Source organism: Geospiza fortis, unplaced genomic scaffold (genome assembly GCF_000277835.1).
Source record: "Geospiza fortis unplaced genomic scaffold, GeoFor_1.0 scaffold115, whole genome shotgun sequence".
Taxonomy (NCBI): domain Eukaryota; kingdom Metazoa; phylum Chordata; class Aves; order Passeriformes; family Thraupidae; genus Geospiza; species Geospiza fortis.
The window spans coordinates 1029486-1041105 of record NW_005054499.1 but is presented as its reverse complement, the minus strand read 5'-3'; positions in this window follow the sequence as shown (position 1 = coordinate 1041105).

Genomic DNA, 11620 nt, shown 5'->3' with positions numbered 1-11620 from the left:
CCCTGCCCACGGGGAGGAGGAAACTCGGCTCTGTCCAAGATGCTCGGCTCCCCTGGGCATCCTCCCCGGGACATCCCCGCAGGCCAGCCTGGCCCCCGCCCCGGTGTGGCTCAGAGCCGGAGCCCTGCTCAGCATCGTCAGCTCCGCTCCTCTCACAGCTTCGCGAACAGCCCGGCCCTCGGTGCTGATAAAAATAGGTCAGAAACTGTTGTGAAATAGTTGATGGTTAAGCATGTAGTGTTAGTTTGGTTGATATATTGTAAAAGGGGTTAAAAGGGGAGTTATTAGAAATTACACCTCAGTAAAGTGCACCATGAGCCAGCCTGGACAGAACTGTAATGGCCAATCAAGGCCTTAAACCCTCATGCAAATTAAGGATCCCAACAGAAACCAAGCCAAAGGGACAAAAACCAGGATAAAAAGGGGCATCTGACCCAGGGAAGGCATCGGGGACATCACTGCTCAAGGAGACTCAGTGCCAACTGCAGCGTCCTCGACAGGAACGCTCCTGCTCAGCCCGGGCCCCCAGCTTTGGGCCTTTCTTTTTTTATAATAAATGCTGAAATCACTTTAGTACTGGGAGTCTGGTCCTGTTTTTAACATGTACTGTTAGTTTGGTTATGGTAAAAGGGGTTAAAAGGGGAGTTATAAGAAATAAGGCACTCAAAGTACCATAACACACCTCAGTAAAGTGCACCAGGAGCCAGCCTGGACAGAGCTGTAATGGCCAATCAAGGCCTTAAACCCTCATGCAAATTAAGGATCCCAACAGAAACCAAGCCAAAGGGACAAAAACCAGGATAAAAAGGGGCATCTGACCCACTGAATCTGTGCCACTCCGTCTGGGATCGCTGCAGCATCCTCCATGGGAACGCTCCTGCTCAGCCCAGGCCCCCTGCTTTGGGCCTTTCTTTTTTTATAATAAATGCTGAAATCACTTTAGTGATTTAGGGAGCCTGCTCTCGTTTCTAACAGCTCCCACCCTGCCCAGAGGGACACGGTGGATGTGGTCACCTGCTCCCCACGGCCTCGTGGGGAGGGGACAGCCGGGTCACTTCCTGCTCCTTGCTTTTTGCTTCCAGCAGTGTGGAAGCTTCTGCCATGCCCAGCCTGCCTCAGTTTCCCCTGAGCCTGGTGTGGTTTACAAGAGCGTGCAGGGCACCATGGTAAGGTGGGCTCTGCCCTTGTGCAGGACCCCAGAGCTCTCCTCACTCCCCCCTGCAGCAGCCCATGCATCAGCCCCGTGCAACCCTATCTGCTGGGTCCCCAGCACGTGGAGATGTGCCCTGAGCATCTCACAGCCCAGGGAAGGGTCAGGAGGATGCAGGATTCCTGACCCAACCTCTGGGAAGTGCTGCCTCCAGCCAGACTGGGATGGAATCCTCCTTGCTGGATTGGAGCCCGTGTTGCTCCCTGCACCCGCCCTCCTCCCACGCTCGGGGCTGCTGGCCAGCTCTTCCCGGGGTTATGGGCTCCAGCCAAGGGCCAGGAAATGTGGGTGCCATGGCCACCACCTCCTGCCCTGCCTGGGGCCCTTTCCAGGGGTGTAACCCTGGGGAAACCCTTCCTGGCGTGGGAGGTGATGGAGTCACTGCCCTGCTGGGGTGGTCAGGCTCAGCCTGGAGTGGCAGCGCACAGGGGAGAGGCTTCCAGCTGGCAGAGTGGGTTTAATGGGATGTTGGGAGGAAATTCTTCCCTGTGAGGGTGGGGAGGCCCTGGCACAGGCTGCCCAGAGAAGCTGTGGCTGTCCCATCCTTAGAAGTGTCCAAGGCCAGGTTGGACAGGGCTTGGGGCAACCTGATTTACTGGAAAGTCTGCCTGCCATGGCAGGGAGTTGGAGATGCCTTTCAACCCAAGCCAGTCTGAGATTCTGTGATTTTATGAACTCTTTAAGCACCAGGGAGTATGGGATGAACTGTTTCTATGCAGGGAAAATCTGGATTTAAACACTGCAGCCCCACTGCCCCAGGATAGAGGGAGGAACTGGGCTGCTGTGGACAAACTGGCTCAGCAGTTGAGATGGGAAGCTGGCAGGGAAGGCACAGGCCAGAATCCCTGCCCCAGCATCCCCCTCAGCCTCTCCTGCCCTCTCCAGCAGCACTGAGCCCCTGCTGGGGAGGTGATCCTGCCCTGGATTCCCTCTGGAAGCAGAATCAGCCCCCTCTGGAAGCACAGCCCTCCTGTCCCTGGGCTCCAAGAGAGCACTTTGTGCCCCACAGCACCAGGAGCAGGACAGGAACATCCCAAATCCTGCCAGACCCCTCATTCCCAACCTTGCCATGCCATTCCACAGCAGAGCAACATCCCCACTCCTACTCTGAACCACTCCTGCACGTCCTGTGCCTCCACCCCAACACCCACATGCTCCCTCATTTGTGTCAGGCAACTGCAGGATGGGAATCCACAGGGAAATCCCTCTCTGTGAACAGGGAGCTGTGTCCTCAGCTCAGGGGAAGCAGCCAGGGCTCAGGCATGGGCAGCTCCCAGCTGCTGGCCCGTGCCAAGGTCCCTCATTGTGACGGTGGTCACAAGGGGTCTTGGGTGAAGGGAGAGACGAGAAGGTTGACGCCATTATCAGAAGGCTTGATTTATTATTTTATGATATATACATCTATTATAACTATACTAAAAAGAAAAAGCAGGAGAGCTTTTCAGAAGCTTGCTAAGCTAAGAATAGAAAAGTAAAGAATGAATAACAAACCCTGCTCTGTCGGACTGTGTCCGAGCGAGCTCAGTTCTGGATTGGCCATCATTTCTAAACATCCAAGCTGGGCCAATCCAGACAGACCTGTTGCATTCCACAGCAGCAGATCACCTACTGTTCACATCTTGTTGCTGAACTTCTCAGCTTCAGCATGAAGAATCCTGAGAGGGGATGTTTCATAAAAGAAATGTCTGTGACACCTCATCCTGTCAGGGGACAGCCACAGAGTCATTCAGGCTGGAAAAGACCTCCAAGGCCAGCAAGTCCCACCATGCCCCCTGAACCATGTAACAAAGGGTGACGTCTGCTGGGGTTTTGGGCTCTTCCAGGGATGGTCACTCCATCTTGGTCATGCTGTGCTAGCTCCTGACCACTCTTTCAGTGGAGAAACTTCTCCTAATATCCAACCTGAATGTCCTCTGGCATAACATGAGAAGTGCCACATTTCTCTCACAAAAGGCAAAGCAAAACCCCACTAATTTCCCTATTTCTCACAATAGGATGGCTCTGACAGAACCAGTGCAGCCTTATTTAGGGTTACTGGCCCAGCCAAGGAGGAACCCCACACCACAGGCATGTCCTCTTCCCTTGCACTGCATTTCACACCTCTGTGATGTCCCTACAGCAGGACCTGCCCCACTCCCAGGGGATCCCGGGGAACCAAATGGATCCAAATGGTGAGCAAGATGTCCTGCAGGTCCTCTGCTGCATGGGCTGAGGGTTCCAGAGACTCAGAGGGCTCTGAAGGAGAGCAGAGGGAATCTCCAGAGGTATCCACATGCCTTCAGCAGGTGTAAAGCACCAGAAGAAGGAACCAAGGGGTTGTACCTGCTGCAGGTGGCATCCAAACCCCCAGGCAGGGACGGTGACAGCCCTGCACTGTGCTCCACTGTCGGAGCGTCGGGGGGTAGGATGGTGGGGATGGACAGAGACCAGAGATCTCTGCAGCCAGGTCAGGAACTTGTGGTTTATTGCAAAGGGCCTGGGTGCAGGGCCCTGCTGGGAGCTGCCAGCCACAGCTCAGAGCAGGCTGAGAGAGGAGAGGGGGAGAGAGGGTGAGAGGGTGAGAGAGTAAAAGGAGTAAGAGGGGTAAGAGAGCAAAGTTCCCATTACAATACCAATAAGAATCATTACATTCCCACACTGGGTTACATTTTAAACCCTAAAAACTCCTTTTGGGGCCCTTCTGCCAAGCCAGCAGGGTCTGCTCTGAGTCTTGGGCCTGTCTGCAAGCAGAGGGTGTTGTTTGATCCAAAGGGGATCACCTTCAGCTGGCCATGCCATTGTTTTCCAGTTGTTCAGTAACTGAGGGATCTCAAAGCTTGCTTGCATTTCAATCTCGCTTAGAGTTTCCATATTCTCAAAATCTTTTGCCAGGCAATCATATTTATAAGGCTTTCCTGTTTCATCTCCCCCAACACTCCACCCTGCAGAGCTCTGCACAGCCCCCCCAAGCACAGGGGCCATCAGACTGCCCAGGTGTTGCTGCCAGGCTCAGTAGAGTGCCAGGAGCCCAGTTTGTGCTGCTTCAGGGGGACATTGGCACTGGGGCTCCCACAGCAGCCGTGGCACAGCAAGGAGGGGGCAAGGGGACACCCCCTACAGCTGCTGCTGAAATCTCGGCACTAAATCAGCTCTAAATCAGCCCTAAATTGATGCCAAAGGCTGTTCAGTGACCCCCTGGCCCATCCCTTTCAGCTGCTGCAGGCAGAGTCCTGGCAGGACCATGGAGCAAACTCTGCCCCAAGCTCTTTCACTGCACTTTGAGTCCCCGGCCACCACCGTGGGCACAGCGCCCTGGGTGCAATGTCAGTGGTGCCAGACACCTCTGAGGAGGCACAGAAGGCTTGGGAAGCCCTTCAAGCAGCCCTTCCAGCAGTGTTTCAGCAGTGTCCCCCATAAACACCCCCAGCCTGTGCTGGGAGCTGCCTGTTCGTGCCGGGAGGCGCTGGCCCCGTGCCCGGGGACGGGAGGGTGGTGCTGCACTTTCCCTGCTGCGGAGCAGCTGCAGCCGAGCTGATTTCCCCACCCTGACATCTCCACCCTGCGTGCTGCTGCCTCCTCACACTTCCCCAGGGCGTTTGTTCAGGGGGGTGGCAGGTGCTGTGGTTTTGGTGCTGTCCCAGAGAGGACAAATGATCTCCCAAGGCTGTCAGAGAACAGCCTGAGATGGAAAGGACCCACAGGGATCATGGATTGCAACCCCAACCCTGCCCAGACCCCCCAACAACCCCACCCTGGCCATCCCTGCAGCGCTGCCCAAATTTCTCCCCCGTCCTTCATCTCCCCCATCCCTCACTCTCACACAATCATGGAATGTGCTGAGCTGGAAGGGACCCACAGGGATGATCAATGCCAAAGCCAAACCCTGCCCAGAGCCCCCAGCAAGCCCAGCCTGGGCATCCCTGGAGCTCTGGCAGCCTCGGGGCCGTGCCCATTCCCTGGGCAGCCTGGGCAGTGCCAGCACCCTCTGGGGGAAGAACCTTGCCCTGAGCTCCAGCCTGAGCTGCCCTGGCCCAGCTCCAGCCGTGCCCTGGCTGCTGTCCCTGGCCCAGAGCAGAGATGGGAGCTGCCCCTCCAATGCCCCTCGGGAGGAGCTCTAAGAAAGCTGTCACCTCCTCTGGAAGTGGCATTGATGCCTTTGGTCACTGCTCTGTCCATCCAGCCTCCAGGACAGTGCTTTTAGCTCTCTCCCACCAGGATTTCCATCAGCTGCCCTCAGGATCTCCCTTTTGGCTCTCTGTGGCCACTCCTGCAGACCCAGAGCACGGGGCTGGAGGTGCTGAGCAGAGTTCAAACCTCCCTCCACTCACACTCACTGATACAGCTGGATGCCTCAGCTGGGCCTGGGGCTTTCAGCAGAGCAGAGGGATCCAGAGGAGGCCACTGTGACGGTGTTCACAGGGGTCTTAGGATGAGGGAAGAGATGAGGATCTGACTCCATGTTTCAGAAGGTTTGATTTATTATTTTATTATATATATTACATCAAAACTATACTAAAAGAATAGAAGAAAAGGTTTAATCAGAAGGCTGGCTAAGAATAGAATAGCAAAGAATGATAACAAAAGCTTCTGTCTCGGACAGAGAGGCCAAGCCAGCTGACTGTGATTGGCCATTAATTAGAAACAACCACATGAGACCAATCACAGATGCACCTGTTGCATTCCACAGCAGCAGATAATCAATGTTTACATTTTGTTCCTGAGGCCTCTCAGCTTCTCAGGAGGAAAAATCCTAAGGAAAGATTTTTTATAAAAGATGTCTGCGACAGGCCACGTGGGCTGGAGTGTGTTCCACTGTGTGGACAGGCTGAGGCAATGAGGTTTGCTCAGACTGGGACCTCCACAGCCATCTACAAGGAAATCACCAAGAAGGCAGAGCCAGGACCTCCACAGCTGTCCATCCAGGAGGATGAAGGCAGCAGAGATGAACCAGAACAACTTTGGACTGGATTTGGTGGGAATATTTCACCGTGGGAAGGTCAAACCTGGCAGCAAGTTGCCCAGAGAGGCTGTGCAGCCTCTGTCCTTGGAGGCCTTCAGGACCTGACTGATCATGGGAAAAAATCCCTGAGCAGCCTGCTCTGATCCTGCCTGGAGCAGAAGGTTGAACAGGAGAGACCTTCAGAGTCCTCCACCCTCAATTTTCCTGTCTTACTGTGCTGCTGCAGGTGGGGCGGTATTCTCTCTCTCTGTATAGTTTTCCCCTTATTATATCTTCTGTCTGAATTCCTTAAAAAGCCATTTCACTGTTGAAGGAATGTCTTGGGAATGGCTTTGCGCTTTCACTTCAGGAGCATTCGAGATTGTTTCCATTTTCTGGTGGCTTGGGGGATTTTTCACACCCATGATTGATAGCGTGCCACATGCAGCAGCTACATGAGCACTTAAGTTGCAAAGCAAAGCAACTCCAACCCACAGAAATGCCACAAGTGACACAGTCCACAAAACCATAACTGTGCCTTCTTATCCATATTCAGGCTGCAGGGTATTTAATTACGAGATCCCAGATTATCAGCACGCACTCCTGCCTGGTTCAGTGGAGGAGGAGTGATGTGTATGGAATGACAAAGCTGCTCAACACTTTCCTTTCCTTGTGCTTCCCAGTGAATCACAGGACCCTGCACGTCCAAACCTTGATAGGATCTGAGCTGGAGCTGGGCCAGGGAGGAGCTCAGGGCAAGGCTCTTCCCCCAGAGGGTGCTGGCACTGCCCAGGCTGCCCAGGGAATGGGCACGGCCCCGAGGCTGCCAGAGCTCCAGGGATGCCCAGGCTGGGCTTGCTGGGGGCTCTGGGCAGGGTTTGGCTTTGGCACTGATCATCCCTGTGGGTCCCTTCCAGCTCAGCACATTCCATGATTGTGTGAGAGTGAGGGATGGGGGAGATGAAGGATGGGGGAGAAATTTGGGCAGCGCTGCAGGGATGGCCAGGGTGGGGCTGTTAGGGGGTCTGGGCAGGGTTTGGGGCTGGGCTGGATGATCCTTGGGGTCCCTCCCAGCTCAGGATGTTCCATTTTTTCTCTCCAGCTCTATTCCACCCCTGTGCTGAGCCAGGCACAAGGATCCTGTGTCACTCTTGGCCTGAGCAAGGCAGGAACCCCCAGCTCTGTGCTGACAGGGGAAACCATCAAACATGCCAGAGTTATTTCTGCCTTCCTCCCTGCAGCTGTGCTCTTCTCACCTCTGCTCCGCCTGCCCATCTTCCTCTAGAAAACGAGTCTTTAACCCCAGGGACAGGTCCTGGGAAGCTCCTTGGCAGCGAGGGCCAGGGCTGCCGGGTAGTGCTGGGTGTGGATGAGTGGGAAGAGGGATGCAGAGCAGTCCTGCCCACTGGGTCAGTGGTGCCCAGCCTGGCACTGCCATCTCTTGGCCTCTGGGCTCACAGAGGGGACCCAGGGCAGCTGCAGCCAAGGGCTGGGCCAGACCCTGCTGTTCCCTGGGCAGAGCAGAGCCTGTCCTGGGGCAGAGCTGGCAGTGATGCCAGGGCATCACTTAGAAAATGAATTTTTAGAAAATGAATTGGGCAGAGCTGGCAGTGATGCCAGGGCATCACTTAGAAAATGAATTTTTAGAAAATGAATTTTTAACCCCAGGGACAGGTCCTGGGAAGCTCCTTGGCAGCGAGGGCCAGGGCTGCCGGGTAGTGCTGGGTGTGGATGAGTGGGAAGAGGGATGCAGAGCAGTCCTGCCCACTGGGTCAGTGGTGCCCAGCACCTGCCCAGCCTGGCACTGCCATCTCTTGGCCTCTGGGCTCACAGAGGGGACCCAGGGCAGCTGCAGCCGAGGGCTGGGTCACACCCTGCTGTTCCCTGGGCAGAGCAGAGCCTGTCCTGGGGCAGAGCTGGCAGTGATGCCAGGGCTGTGCAGCTGCCTGGCACCCGCTGGCCATGCTGGGAGCGTGGGACACACGTCCTGCCGGGCTGGCACGGCGCCTGGCAGGGCAGCTCAGGGCAGCAGCCAGCTGTCTGCTCCCAGCCAGGAGCGGGCAGGGAGCTGGCTGCGCTCCACTGGCACAGAGCGATTGAAAAAGCGCTGGAAGGATTCCACTGAAGGGGAAAAAAATATAAAAACAAAAAGAGGTGTCAGTGAAAACTTGTTTAGCCAAACGGGCTTCCCTGGCACGAGGCTGGGGCTGGGCACCTCCCCACTCTGCCAGGATCCCTGTGCCAGGCAGGCAGGCACAGGCAGGGAGCAGAGGGGGCTGGCACTGGCAGAGCTGTGGGATCCAGGCAGCTCCCTACAGCAGGGACAGAGGGCCACAGGACAGCCTGCTCTGCCACTTGCTGATTTTTATTTATTTTTGATGAAGTGCAAGTGTTTCCTAGTGCTCAGCATCACCCTGGGAGCAAAGGTGGAGGAAGGGGAAGGTTCTTCCCAAGAGCTTCTCCCTCTCTGTGCACACACTGCTTGTCCTGCCCTGTGTGCCCTCCCTGCTCTGCCCACCTGCCCAGCTCAGTGTGGGGCTCCCAGCACCACCAGGAACCACAGCACTCACTGCTGGACCCCCAGAATCACACACCCGCAAACCTGGTTGGATGACAGGTCCTTTCCAGGGTCCTTTCTGGGGGTCAGCATGAGGAGGGCTCCAGCTCCTGTTCTGTGGGGCTCAGAGCCAGCCCAGCCCTCCAGGCTGCTCAGGATTGAGAATTCTCTTGGTTGTCACTGAGTTGTACCCACAGCAGCTGGGCTGGGTCCCTCCATGAGGACCCACTGGGGTTTTCCTGTGTGCATGGGGGGATCTCCTACCCATCCCCTCATGTGGGACACCATGTCCTGGGGATGCTCCCACACAAGACGCTCAGGTGTCTTCTACCAGTGTGGTTTTGGTAGCTTGATTTTGTAGCCCAATTTTACACAGAAATTCTACAGACCAATTTTGAACCCAAATTTTGTATAGAAACTTTATAGCCCAATTCTGTGCCCAGATGATTTCATAGCCCAATTTTGTAGCCCAATTTTATATAGAAACTCTATAGACCAATTTTGTCCCCAGATTTTGTAGCCCAATTTTATATAGAAATTTTATAGCCCAATTTCGTACCCCAGTTTTGTAGCCCAATTTTACATAGCAATTCTATAGCTCAATTCTGTACCCAGATTTTGTAGCCCAATTTTGTAGCCAAATTTTATATAGAAACTTTATAGACCAATTTTGTAGCCCAATTTTGTAGCCTAATTTTATACAGCAATTTTATAGCCTAATTCTGTACCCAGATTTTGTAGCCCAATTTTGTACCCATAGCCCAATTCTGTGCCCAGATGATTTCATAGCCCAATTTTGTAGCCCAATTTTATATAGAAACTCTATAGACCAATTTTGTCCCCAGATTTTGTAGCCCAATTTTATATAGAAATTTTATAGCCCAATTTCGTACCCCAATTTTGTAGCCCAATTTTACATAGCAATTCTATAGCCCAATTCTGTACCCAGATTTTGTAGCCCAGTTTCATATAACAGCTTTATAGCCCAATTTTGTACACAGATTTCATAGCCCGATTTTGTAGCCCAATTTTACATAGCAATTTTATAGCCCAATTCTGTACCCAGATTTCATAGCCCAATTTTACATAGAAATTTTATAGCCCAATTTTGTACCCAGATTTTGTAGCCAAATTTTATACAGCAATTTTATAGCCCAATTTTGTACCCAGATTTCGTGGCCCAATTTTGTAGCCCAGTCCATCACTCCTGCCCTGGCATTTATCCTGGTAGCTCCCTGCTTCATCCCCCAGCCCAAACCTGCAGGGCTTTCACCTCCCTGCTAACAAAGGCCACATCTTTGACCATTGAAGGCTCCAGCTGCTTGCCAGAGCCCTCACCCCCTGCACCCTGCCCTGGGGAGGTTTCCCTCTCTGCTCCATCAGCAGAGGCTTGGGGCACCCCTGCCCCAGGCTGGCACTCCTGGCCAGGGCTGGATCAGCCAAGCAGATGGGCTCAGATGGCACGGAAATCCTTGTCACATTTGCAGGACAGGATTCCCGTCAGCGTGGCTCCGTCTGGCTGGGCATGTTCTGCAGGCAGGGGAATGCTCAGCTGCTAATCCATGTAATCCTGCTCTAGGCTGGATTCGTTTTAAAAAATAAATAAATGGCTGAGAGCAGTTTGCGGAGCATCTGACTCAAGGGCTGCTGATGGTGAGAGGCAGAACCACAGGAGTCTTGTTTACATTGATTTCCATGGAATGGGCTGCTTGGATCAAGGAATTAAAGGACTGCAAGGCGAGGGTAAGCTGCAGATCAGGTGAGGGCATCCCAGCTGGCACATGGATGTGAGATCTGATTGCCACTTGCCTGGGCTTTAACCTGATTGCTGCACCATTTTCATGTTCACATCCACAGCCCAGGCATGCATACAAATGAAACAGACTGCTGGGCCAAATCTTGGAAGTTTTGGTCAAACAGAGCAACTATGGAATGAAACAGCCAAACCATATCCTGCACAGGAGCCTCCTGTTTGCCCCATGGTGCAGCAATGGGCATTCAGCAAATCTGAGCGCTGGAGCATCTCCCCAGCATGGCAGGAACTTGTGGAACATGTGGAAAGCAGCCATCTGGAGGTGTCAGGGAATGATTTCTCACCCTGGCAGCGTTGGACAAGCACTGGGGTGACCCAGGCAGCCACCTCAGAGGTGTCAGCTCCCTTCTCCTGGGGCAGGACCTGCTCTTGGCATGGTCTGGTTGGTGTCAGCCTGTTTCCCACCCCAGGATGACCTCGGGAAGGGCAGCACCCAGTCTGGCTGATCTGTGTTAAAGAAAATAATGCATCATCTCCAAAGCAACTTTGCTTTGCTCCCAGGAGAGAGGAGGCCGTGGTCGCCAGGAGGAGCCAGGGCCTGAAGGAACTTGTCCCCATCAGACACCTGCAGCTGAAAGCCAAGTTTCTGTGATGATCTCAGGGCCAGATTCACAGCAGCAGCAGACACACACACACCCCAGCCTGCTGAAACTGGCAGGAGGCAAGAGCCAAGAGCTCCTTGCGGAAATTCACCCGTGGCTGTGGCAGCCACAGATGATCTGGGTGCTCTGCCCTATCCCCACGTGCTCTGCCCCGTCTGCAGGTGCCCAGGTGCTTTCCCCTGTCTCCAGGCGCCCAGGTGCTCTGCCCTGTCTGCAGGTGCCCAGGTGCTTTCCCCTGTCTCCAGGTGCCCAGGTGCTCTGCCAGTGCCCAGTCCACCCATCCCCAGTGTGGGAAAAGCCTGACCCAGATTCAGGCCTCATTAGCAAGTCGAGTTGCTCATGAAAAGCAGGTTCTTGGTGCTGCCTGTGACCATGAGTAACTCCCCGTGGTTGCACAAGCCCTGCCTGTGCCATCTCGCTCCCCTTTCCACCCTGACGAAACCCAAAGCCCGGGCATCACCCCTGGCTGCTGCTGGCAGCTCCCCGTGGCATGTGGGTAATGCCAGACTGAAGACACCTG